The sequence below is a fragment of the Bufo gargarizans genome, chromosome 2 (genome assembly GCF_014858855.1).
Source record: "Bufo gargarizans isolate SCDJY-AF-19 chromosome 2, ASM1485885v1, whole genome shotgun sequence".
NCBI classification, from domain to species: domain Eukaryota; kingdom Metazoa; phylum Chordata; class Amphibia; order Anura; family Bufonidae; genus Bufo; species Bufo gargarizans.
In genome coordinates, this window is record NC_058081.1 from 42,948,908 (window position 1) to 42,961,189 (window position 12,282).

At 48.6% G+C, this 12,282-nt stretch overlaps 1 pseudogene; it reads right to left on the reverse strand.

Moving 5' to 3' along the window:
- Nucleotides 1-11,545: 11,545 nt before the first annotated feature.
- Nucleotides 11,546-11,713, reverse strand: LOC122929786 (annotated as a pseudogene).
- Between the last annotated feature and the right edge of the window lie 569 nt (nucleotides 11,714-12,282).

Below are 12,282 nucleotides of genomic sequence, written 5' to 3' on the forward strand. Positions count from 1 at the left end.
TCCTGCTAACACGTTGCGTATCAGGTGGTGGTGCTGTTAGCTGTGGCGTGTTGACAAAACTTTTCCACATCTCTGCCATGCTAACCCTGCCCTCAGAGGAGCTGGCCGTGACACAGCTGCCTTGGCGACCTCTTGCTCCTCCTCTGCCTTGGCCTTGGGCTTCCACTTGTTCCCCTGTGACATTTGGGAATGCTCTCAGTAGCGCGTCTACCAACGTGCGTTTGTACTCGCGCATCTTCCTATCACGCTCCAGTGCAGGAAGTAAGGTGGGCACATTGTCTTTGTACCGTGGATCCAGCAGGGTGGCAACCCAGTAGTCCGCACACGTTAAAATGTGGGCAACTCTGCTGTCGTTGCGCAGGCACTGCAGCATGTAGTCGCTCATGTGTGCCAGGCTGCCCAGGGGTAAGGACAAGCTGTCCTCTGTGGGAGGCGTATCGTCATCGTCCTGCCTTTCCCCCCCAGCCACGCACCAGTGATGGACCCGAGCTGCGTTGGGTGCCACCCCGCTGTGACCATGCTTCATCCTCATCCTCCTCCTCATCCTCGTCCTCCTCGTCCTCCAGTAGTGGGCCCTGGCTGGCCACATTTGTACCTGGCCTCTGCTGTTGCAAAAAACCTCCCTCTGAGTCACTTCGAAGAGACTGGCCTGAAAGTGCTAAAAATGACCCCTCTTCCTCCTCCTCCTCCTCCTCCTGGGCCACCTCCTCTTCCATCATCGCCCTAAGTGTTTTCTCAAGGAGACATAGAAGTGGTATTGTAACGCTGATAACGGCGTCATCGCCACTGGCCATGTTGATGGAGTACTCGAAACAGCGCAACAGGGCACACAGGTCTTGCATGGAGGCCCAGTCATTGGTGGTGAAGTGGTGCTGTTCCGTAGTGCGACTGACCCGTGCGTGCTGCAGCTGAAACTCCACTATGGCCTGCTCCTGCTCGCACAGTCTGTCCAGCATGTGCAAGGTGGAGTTCCACCTGGTGGGCACGTCGCATATGAGGCGGTGAGCGGGAAGGCCGAAGTTACGCTGTAGCGCAGACAGGCGAGCAGCGGCAGGATGTGAACGCCGGAAGCGCGAACAGACGGCCTGCACTTTATGCAGCAGCTCTGACATGTTGGGGTAGTTGTGAATGAACTTCTGCACCACCAAATTTAGCACATGCGCCAAGCAAGGGATGTGCGTCAAACCGGCTAGTCCCAGAGCTGCAACGAGATTTCGCCCATTATCGCACACCACCAGGCCGGGCTTGAGGCTCACCGGCAGCAACCACTCGTCGGTCTGTTGTTCTATACCCCGCCACAACTCCTGTGCAGTGTGGGGCCTGTCCCCCAAACATATGAGTTTCAGAATGGCCTGCTGACGTTTACCCCGGGCTGTGCTGAAGTTGGTGGTGAAGGTGTGTGGCTGACTGGATGAGCAGGTGGAAGAAGAGGAGGAGGAAGCTGAGTAGGAGGAGGTGGCAACAGGAGGCAAAGAATGTTGCCCTGCGATCCTTGGCGGCGGAAGGACGTGCGCCAAACAGCTCTCCGCCTGGGGCCCAGCTGCCACTACATTTACCCAGTGTGCAGTTAGGGAGATATAGCGTCCCTGGCCGTGCTTACTGGTCCACGTATCTGTAGTTAGGTGGACCTTGCCACAGATGGCGTTGCGCAGTGCACACTTGATTTTATCGGATACTTGGTTGTGCAGGGAAGGCACGGCTCTCTTGGAGAAGTAGTGCCGGCTAGGAACAACATACTGTGGGACAGCAAGCGACATGAGCTGTTTGAAGCTGTCTGTGTCCACCAGCCTAAATGACAGCATTTCATAGGCCAGTAGTTTAGAAATGCTGGCATTCAGGGCCAGGGATCGAGGGTGGCTAGGTGGGAATTTACGCTTTCTCTCAAATGTTTGTGAGATGGAGAGCTGAACGCTGCCGTGTGACATGGTTGAGATGCTTGGTGACGGAGGTGGTGGTGTTGGTGGTACATCCCCTGTTTGCTGGGCGGCAGGTGCCAACGTTCCTCCAGAGGCGGAGGAAGAGGCCGAGGCGGCAGCAGCAGAAGAGACCGAGGCGGCAGCAGCAGAAGAGGTAGCAGGGGGAGCCTGAGCGACTTCCTTGTTTTTAAGGTGTTTACTCCACTGCAGTTCATGCTTTGCATGCAGGTGCCTGGTCATGCAGGTTGTGCTAAGGTTCAGAACGTTAATGCCTCGCTTCAGGCTCTGATGGCACAGCGTGCAAACCACTCTGGTCTTGTCATCAGCACATTGTTTGAAGAAGTGCCATGCCAGGGAACTCCTTGAAGCTGCCTTTGGGGTGCTCGGTCCCAGATGGCGGCGGTCAGTAGCAGGCGGAGTCTCTTGGCGGCGGGTGTTCTGCTTTTGCCCACTGCTCCCTCTTTTGCTATGCTGTTGGCTCGGTCTCACCACTGCCTCTTCCTCCGAACTGTGAAAGTCAGTGGCACGACCTTCATTCCATGTGGGGTCTAGGACCTCATCGTCCCCTGCATCGTCTTCCACCCAGTCTTGATCCCTGACCTCCTGTTCAGTCTGCACACTGCAGAAAGACGCAGCAGTTGGCACCTGTGTTTCGTCATCATCAGAGACATGCTGAGGTGGTATTCCCATGTCCTCATCATCAGGAAACATAAGTGGTTGTGCGTCAGTGCATTCTATGTCTTCCACCGCTGGGGAAGGGCTGGGTGGATGCCCTTGGGAAACCCTGCCAGCGGAGTCTTCAAACAGCATAAGAGACTGCTGCATAACTTGAGGCTCAGACAGTTTCCCTGGTATGCATGGGGGGGATGTGACAGACTGATGGGCTTGGTTTTCAGGCGCCATCTGTGCGCTTTCTGCAGAAGACTGGGTGGGAGATAATGTGAACGTGCTGGATCCACTGTCGGCCACCCAATTGACTAATGCCTGTACCTGCTCAGGCCTTACCATCCTTAGAACGGCATTGGGCCCCACCAAATATCGCTGTAAATTATGACGGCTACTGGGACCTGAGGTAGTTGGTACACTAGGACGTGTGGCTGTGGCAGAACGTCCACGTCCTCTCCCAGCACCAGAGGGTCCACTAACACCACCACGACCATGTCCGCGTCCTTTACTAGATGTTTTCCTCATTGTTATCGTTCACCACAACAGCAAAAATATTATTTGACCCAATGTATTGAATTCAAATTCAGGCCTTTTTTTTAAAGACAACTAACACTATCTGGCTATCTATTTAGGTACCGTATTACACTAATACAGGCACAGCAGTAACCACAGATTTAGCTGACTATAAATTTGAGGCCTATTCTTTAGGCGCTGGGTGACAGGTATACGTTTACTGACAGAATTAGACTGGGATATGCACAGTAGAGTGTGTGTGAAGTTATTCAGAATGACCCTATGTGCACCTTGAATCTGATATACCCTTTTAGGGATAAATTTAAAGTAGGCCTGATACAGCAGAAACCACTAAATTAGGAAATTGCTAAATTGGGAATTGTATTTCAACCCAGAACAAAAACTGTGCTTTGACGGACACTAAATAACTTGACCAGCCACACCAGTAACGACAGATTTAGATGGATGTAAATTTGAGGCGTAGTATTTAGGCGCTGGGTGACAGGTATACAATTACTGACAGAATTAGACTTTGAAATGCACAGTAGAGTGTGTGTGAAGTTATTCAGAATGACCCTATGTGCACCTTGAATCTGATATACCCTTTTAGGGATAAATTTAAAGTAGGCCTGATACAGCATAAACCACTAAATTAGGAAATTGCTAAATTGGGAATTGTATTTCAACCCAGAACAAAAACTGTGCTTTGACGGACACTAAATAACTTGCCCAGCCACAGCAATAACCACAGATTTAGATGGATGTAAATTTGAGGCCTAGTATTTAGGCGCTGGGTGACAGGTATAGGTTTACTGACAGAATTAGACTTGGAAATGCACAATAGCGTGTGTGTGAAGTTATTCAGAATGACCCTATGTGCACCTTGAATCTGATATACCCTTTTAGGGATAAATTTAAAGTAGGCCTGATACAGCATAAACCACTAAATTAGGAAATTGCTAAATTGGGAATTGTATTTCAACCCAGAACAAAAACTGTGCTTTGACGGACACTAAATAACTTGACCAGCCACACCAGTAACGACAGATTTAGCTGACTATAAATTTGAGGCCTAGTATTTAGGCGCTGGGTGACAGGTATAGGTTTACTGACAGAATTAGACTTGGAAATGCACAGTAGCGTGTGTGTGAAGTTATTCAGAATGACCCTATGTGCACCTTGAATCTGATATACCCTTTTAGGGATAAATTTAAAGTAGGCCTGATACAGCAGAAACCACTAAATTAGGAAATTGCTAATTTGGGAATTGTATTTCAACCCAGAACAAAAACTGTGCTTTGATGGACACTAAAATAACTTGACCAGCCACACCAATAACGACAGATTTAGCTGGATATAAACTTGAGGCCTAGTATTTAGGCGCTGGGTGACAGGTATACATTTACTGACAGAATTAGACTGGGATATGGCCAAAAAATAACCACACTATTGATGGTTAAATGCACTTGGTGTGACAGCTTGACCAACCACACTACTGAGGGTTAAATGCACTTGGTGACAGGCGCAGCTTTCCCCTGATGTAGTATATGGCCAAAAAATAAACAGACTATTGCTGGTTAAATGCACTTGGTGTGACAGCTTGACCCTGATGTAGGATTTAGCCAAAAAACAACCACACCATTGAGGGTTAAATGCACTTGGTGACAGCTTGCCCCTGATGTAGTATATGGCCAAAAAATAAACAGACTATTGCTGGTTAAATGCACTAGGTGTGACAGCTTTACCCTGATGTAGGATTTAGCCAAAAAACAACCACATCATTGAGGGTTAAATGCACTTGGTGACAGGCTCAGCTTGCCCCTGATGTAGTATATGGCCAAAAAATAACCAGACTATTGCTGGTTAAATGCACTTGGTGTGACAGCTTCACCCTGATGTAGGATTTAGCCCAAAAAAAACACACCATTGAGGGTTAAATGCACTTGCTGGCACACCACAAGACACAAAATGGCCGCCGATCACCCCAGAAAAAAGTGACTGAAAAACGCTCTGGGCAGCCTAAAAACAGTGAGCAGTTCAATAGCAGCAGTTCAATCATCCACAGCTGCAGATCGATCTCTGAATGAAGTCTTTTGGATGAGTTAATCACTGCCTAATCTCGCCCTACTGTCGCAGCTGCAACCTCTCCCTATGCAGAGCAGAGTGACGGGCGGCGCTATGTGACTCCAGCTTAAATAGAGGCTGGGTCACATGGTGCTCTGGCCAATCACAGCCATGCCAATAGTAGGCATGGCTGTGATGGCCTCTTGGGGCAAGTAGTATGACGCTTGTTGATTGGCTGCTTTGCAGCCTTTCAAAAAGCGCCAAGAAAGCGACGAACACCGAACCCGAACCTGAACCCGGACTTTTACGAAAATGTCCGGGTTCGGGTCCATGTCACGGACACCCCAAAATTCGGTACGAACCCGAACTATACAGTTCGGGTTCGCTCATCCCTACATATGGGTTTTGGAAGGCAGATTTTGCAGGACTGGTTTTGTTTATACCATGTCCCATTTGAAGCCCCCTGTTGCACCCCTAGAATAGAAATTTCAAAAAAGTGACTCCATCTAAGAAAGTACACCCCTCAAGGTATTCAAAACTGGGTTTACAAACTTTGTTAACCCTTTAGGTGTTCCACAAGAGTTAATGGCACATGGAGAAACAATTTAGAAATTTCTATTTTTTGGGAAATTTTCCAATATAATCAATTTTTTCCAGGAGTAAAACAAGGGTTAACTGCCAAACAACACTCAAAATGGGTTGCCCTGATTCTGTAGTTTGCAAAAACACCCCATATGTGGTCGTAAACTACTGTTTGGCCGAACGGTAGCACATAGAAGGAGGGGAACACCATATGGGTTTTGGAAGGCAGATTTTGCAGGACTGGTTTTGTTTATACCATGTCCCATTTGAAGCCCCCTGTTGCACCCCTAGAATAGAAATTTCAAATAAGTGACTCCATCTAAGAAAGTACACCCCTCAAGGTATTCAAAACTGGGTTTACAAACTTTGTTAACCCTTTAGGTGTTCCACAAGAGTTAATGGCAGATGGAGAAACAATTTTGAAATTTAAATTTTTTGGAAAATTTTCCAATATAATAAATTTTTTCCAGGAGTAAAACAAGGGTTAACTGCTATTTGGCTAAACGGCAGGACATAGAAGAAGGGGAACACCATATGGTTTTTGGAAGGCAGATTTTGCTGGACTGGTTTATTTACACCATGTACCCTTTCAAGCCCCCTGATGCACCCCTAGAGTAGAAACTCCATAAAAGTGACCCCATCTAGGAAACTACGGGATAAGGTGGTTGTTGTTTTGGGACTATTTTTGGGGTAAATTTGATTTTTGGTTGCTCTATATTACTCTTTTTTGAGGCAATGTAACAAAAAAATTAAATTCTAAAATTGTTTCTACATTCGCTATTTAGTTTTGTGGAACACCTAAAGGGTTAACATAGTCAATATGTAAAGTAACTTTTGAATACCTTGAGGGGTGTAGTTTCTTAGATGGGGTCACTTTTTTGGAGTTTCTAGTCTAGGCTACATCAGGGGGGGCTTCTAATGGGACATGGTGTCAAAAAAAAAACTGTCCATCAAAATCTCCCTTCCAGAAACCGTATGGAGTTCCCTTCGTTCTATGCCCTAACGTGCGGCTATATAGCCATTTACGACCACATATGGGTTTTTTCTGCAAACTACAGAATCGGGGCAATAAATATTTAGTTTTGTTTGGCTGTTAACCCTTGCTTTATTACCGGCAAAATGGATTCAAATTGAAATTTTGGCACAGATTTTATTTTATATTTTTGACACCGTTCATCTGAGGCGTTTGGTCAAAAGTTATTTTTATAGCAACGACTTTTACGCACGCAACAATGCCCAATATGTATGGCTCTCAGACTTTGGAGACACTAAGCAGGCATCCTAAAACTGCGGCCCTCCAGATGTTGTAAAACTACAATTCCCACCATGCCCTGCTGATGGCTGTAGGTTGTCTGGGCATGCTGGGAGTTATAGTTTTACAACATCTGGAGGGCCGCAGTTTGAGGATGCCTGCACTAAAACTAATATTTTTTGAGGAAAGAAAAATTGTTTTTGTGTCTCCAAAGGCTGAGAGCCATAGTGTTTTATGTTCTCTAGTGGACTGTTGGGGATTATAAAAATTTAGTACTCCATGGAAGTGTGATACTCCCTGAAGCAATCGATAATGCAGAGGCCCGGATGATCGGGCCACGTGTCACATTGAGTAGTGGTGTCCTTCCGTATCCCCCTCTTGTGACACACTCTGCACTTTTTTGGGGTTCGTCCCTTCTTTCCAGTATGGGGACCACACCTGGAAAGTGTTGGCCAGGGACGATCCGGGCACCTCCAGTTCCTGAGGTACTCCGGCCTACTCTTTCCCGGTCTGAAAAGATCAGGTCCTTGAGGACTGCCTCATAGAATTGGAGGAATGTCCCTGTGCTGCCAGCGCTTCGGGATAGTACAAAAGAGTTGTACATGGCAACCTGTACCAAGTAGACCGCAACTTTTTTGTACCATGCCCGGGTTTTGCGTATGGCGTTATATGGCGTGGGGACTCCCATATACCGATTGTAGTCGACGATACAATCGGGCTTGAGGACCGTTGCCGCGGTACCTCGCACAGAGACTGGGGTGGTGCTGTTACCGTGGATTGTGGACAGCATAAGGACATCCCTCTTGTCCTTATACCTGACCAGCAACAGGTTTCCACTGGTAAGTGCACGGGTCTCATCCCTGGGGATAGGTACCAGGAGGGGGTAGGCAGGGAGGCCACGTTGATTTTTCCGCACGGTCCCACAAGCGAACGTGGAACTGGCGGCAAGGGACTTGAACAAGGGAATGCTGGTATAAAGGTTATCCACGTCCAGCAGTGGGTACATAAGGTCCCACACGAGTTTCCCGCTAACACCCAGAGTGGGGGGACATTCTGTGGGTTGAATACGGGAATCTCGCCCCTCGTACACACAAAATTTGTAAGTGTACCCTGAGGTACTCTCACAAATTTTGTATAGCTTCACGCCATACCTCGCCCGCTTTGTGGGAATATATTGACGGAAACTGAGTCTCCCCTTGAACGCAACGAGAGACTCATCAACCGCGACCTCCCTTCCAGGTACGTAGGCCTGCTGAAATGTGGCCCCAAAGTGATCGATGACCGGCCGTATCTTATACAGCCGGTCATAGGCAGGATCACCTCGGGGTGGACATGCTGCATTATCGGAATAATGCAGACATTTCTGGATGGCCTCAAACCGGTGACGTGTCATGACCATACTGTACAGTGGGGTCTGGTATAGGACGTCCCCACTCCAGTATTGCCTGACACTGGGTTTTTGGACTAGACCCATATGCAGCACGAGGCCCCAAAATGTCCTCATTTCGGCTGCACTGACCGGCGTCCAGCCACCGGGTCTACCCAAAACTGAGCCTGGGTTTTGAGCGACGAACTGTTGGGCGTACAGATTCGTCTGCTCCACCATCAAATTCACCAGTGGGTTACTGAAAAAAAAAACTAAAATAGTCTATTTCAGTAAACCCCACTGTGGGAATCTGGATTCCAGGATTGCCAGCGAAATCCGGAATCTCAGGCTCAAAGTCCACTGGGTGACACCAATTAAGTTCATCGGCAGGGGGCTCCTGTGGACTTATTTGGTGAGCCAGGAAACCAGTACGAACCCCAGGGCGGCTCGTACTAGGGTGGGCCACAGGATCCCTAGCATGTGGGGCCCCTGCCTCCGCCTGGCGGTGTCTCCGCCGCCTTGGTGGCTCATCGTCATCCGATGATGATGAGGAGGATGCGGATGATAAAAGGAATGTGGGGTCATCCTCATCCTCACTGGGGCTCTCAGAGTCGGAGGCAATCTGGGCGTATGCCTCCTTGGCCGAGAACATCCGGCGGGCCATGGGTGTGTGTGCGTGTGTGGAAAACTTTATTATATGTGCGTGTGTGTGGGGGCAACGGGTGTTCGCGTACTAAAAAAGGCAAAAAAAAAAGGGCAAGTGTTAGGAAAAAAAGAAGTTAAAACTTGCTGATCAGCGGTACAACGCTGATCAGCGGTGGGGCGGGCGATGCGCTAACAGTGGACGGACGCTAAAAAGTGCCGGCCAGTCAGCGCACGCAGAAAAAAAAAAAGTGGTGAGGGGGGGAGGCTGGTGGGGGGGGGGGGGGGGGGCTGGTGGTGGCTGGTGGGGGGAGGCAAGTGGCAGGGGGAGGTCTGGGTTAGATGGATAGATGGTAGTTTGGAATAAAAGTACTTTTTTTTTTTTCCCTAACTTAACTTTCCCTTCTTTCCCTTCTTTCCCTGCCTAACGGTGCCTCTCCCTCACTGACCCTAACCTACCTGGGTGGCGATGGGTGCAGGAGGGTGATGGATGCCGATTAGGGGGACACAGGAGCTGGTGCTGGACGATGCTGCACGGTCAGGGTGCTGGACAGGAAGAGGAGAGGAGAGAGGAGCGCAGGAAGTTTGAATCTCGCGCCTCTCTCCCCTGCACCAATCAGCACCCTGGACAGCAGTGTTCAGCACCAGGGCCAGCACCGCCTCTCCAAATCCTCGGACTGCGATTGGTGGTGTATAATTACGCCACCGATCGCAGTCTTTTTCCGGTTCATCGGGTCACAGGACCCACCCCTGCGTTGTTACGGGATGCCGGCTGAATGATTTCAGCCGGCGTCCCGTTCCGATTTTAAGTCAGGACGTACTGGTACGTCCTGGGTCCTTAAGGACTCGGGAAATAGGGCGTATCGGTACGTCCTGTGTCCTTAAGGGGTTAAGGTAATCCAGTTTCTTCAAGACATCGTGCACGATCTGGTCCAAACCAACCTCCTTCCGATGTTCAGTCGCAACAAGAAGTCGCACTGTATCTTCCAATCAGGGGCGTAGCTAGTAATGACTGGGCCCCATAGCAAAAAAAAATTATGGGCCCCCCCACTCCCGGGTCTCCCATCCCCACATACCTCTTGGACCTCTCACCCCTTCCAGAGCTCCCACCCAAACACTACTCCTAGACCTCCCACTGCCATGAGCATAGAAAAGTCAGAGGAAAAACCAAATAAGTATATAAACATTTTTAGTCAAAATAGAAAACCATTCAGTAACTGATAAAGTGGCAAATCTAATAAACATGAAGAATTGAAAAAAACGAATAATTAGCAATTGTGTATTTTAAAGTAAAGTGTGTGTGTGTGTGGTGGGGGGTGGGGGAAATTAGACTTACTTGTAAGACCTGTACGTTCACTAGTTGCTTTTTTTTTTTTTTAAACTTCCTGACGTGTCATCATTAAACGTTACCTTTAAAGGAGAGGGGAAAGCTTTAAGATTTAATCTAAACACACAATACTACCCATCTGTTCTTTTATACTTACTTAGAACTGTATCCAAATATTTGTGTATAATACCATGACATATAATAGCATCATATACTATATAACCCCCTGATGTCACAGATATCCCCTCTTCATCAAGTGTCCTGCTCCCCCCTCCCTATATAATGGTCCAGACCTCCAGGTTCCTGCTTCCCCTTACTTCCCATATATAATGGTGCAGACCTCCAGGGTCCTCCTCCCTATATAATGGTCCAGACATCCAGGGTCCTGCTTCCCCCTCCTCCCTAAATATAATAGTCCAGACCTCCAGGGTCCTGCTCTCCCTAAATAGAATGGTCCAGACCAACAGGGTTCTGCTCCCCCCTTCTTAAATATAATGGTCCAGACCTCCAGGGTACTGCTACCCCCTCCTCCCCAGATATAATGTGCCAGACCTCCAGAGTCCTGGTCCCTCCGCAATAAAATGGTCCAGACCTTGGAGATCCTGCTGCTCCCCCTTATTAAATTAATCCAGACCTCCAGGGTCCTGCTCCCCCCTAAATATAATGGTCCAGACCTCCAGGGTCCTGCTCCCCCTTCTCCTGAAATGTACTGGTCCAGACCTCCAGTGTACTGCTACCCCCTCCTCTCCAGATATAATGGTCCAGGACTCCAGAGAAAGTTTTACCAGACCCAGAGTCAGCCAGCCCTCACCACACAGCCACTTGAACATCTGCGCGCCTACAATCCAGCAGCACGCAGCTTCACCTCCTCCACTTCTAGCCAGTAGGACTGCCGCCCAGACTGGGAGCGGGACCACTCCCTCTCCTCACTGCAGGTACGCCTCTCTGCCTCTGGCCGCCCCCTATTGCACCGCCCACAGCCTGCAGATAGCGCTTTCTCTGTCTGTCCTGGAGGGGCCTGCAACCCCTGTAGCTACGCCACATGAATTAAAAAGAAATAATTCCTCAGCCAGCAGCCCGGGCCCCCAGTGGCGTAGGGCCCCATAGCTATTGCTATGGCTGCTATGGTGATCCCTACGCCCATGCTTCCAATCCTTGAGCCATCCTGCAAGTCAAAAACACACCAACCCACAATCAAACTCGAAGACCCCAGGGTCCCCCGCAAGGAGAACCCTGTAAGATCTCTCTAACCCAAGCACCAGTAGAGTCTCCTCAACTAGTCCTGAGTCAGAAAAAAACAACAAATAAATGAATAGCTTTTCAATCAGCAATAATCACGCCTCGGATAAACCTCATGGGCTATGATACTACCATTGCGCAAAGCTGAGATTCTACTAGTGAGGCATAGAAGAGCTAACACAGTGTAGTGATTAAACCTGTGGAGACACCCAGCAGTCAGTAAATGCAGAGCTGAGTATTCTGGGAATGGATATGCTAATAGTCCATGCATACATTGTGGGTGGGCTGTTGCCCCGGGCTATAGGGAGCCAGTGGTACCTACTTCTAGCGACACCACTGCCTAAGTCAGGTTAGGCCCACCACCCTCTATCTATCTAAAACATTAATCTCCATTGTTATCATTGTACATATCATCTGTAAGATGTAATCGGTTCTTTGTAAATAATCCCATAAGAAAAATGGTCAAAGGGGCAAGTATTTAGCTCCTAAATTAGCTTTTGTGGTGTACTCCGAGTGGGTCGATGCAACCTAGTTTCCTAGTCACTTTCGCAGTCTTCATTTTTCTCATCACTTTTGATCCTTTGCCTCATATGCCTAACTTTCATGGCAATAACGTGTTGGAGTTTTGTTTAACGTGTTTGATTTCTTATCCTAAAAGCTAACGCCCGAACAGGGACTTGAACCCTGGACCCTCAGATTAAAAGTCTGATGCTCT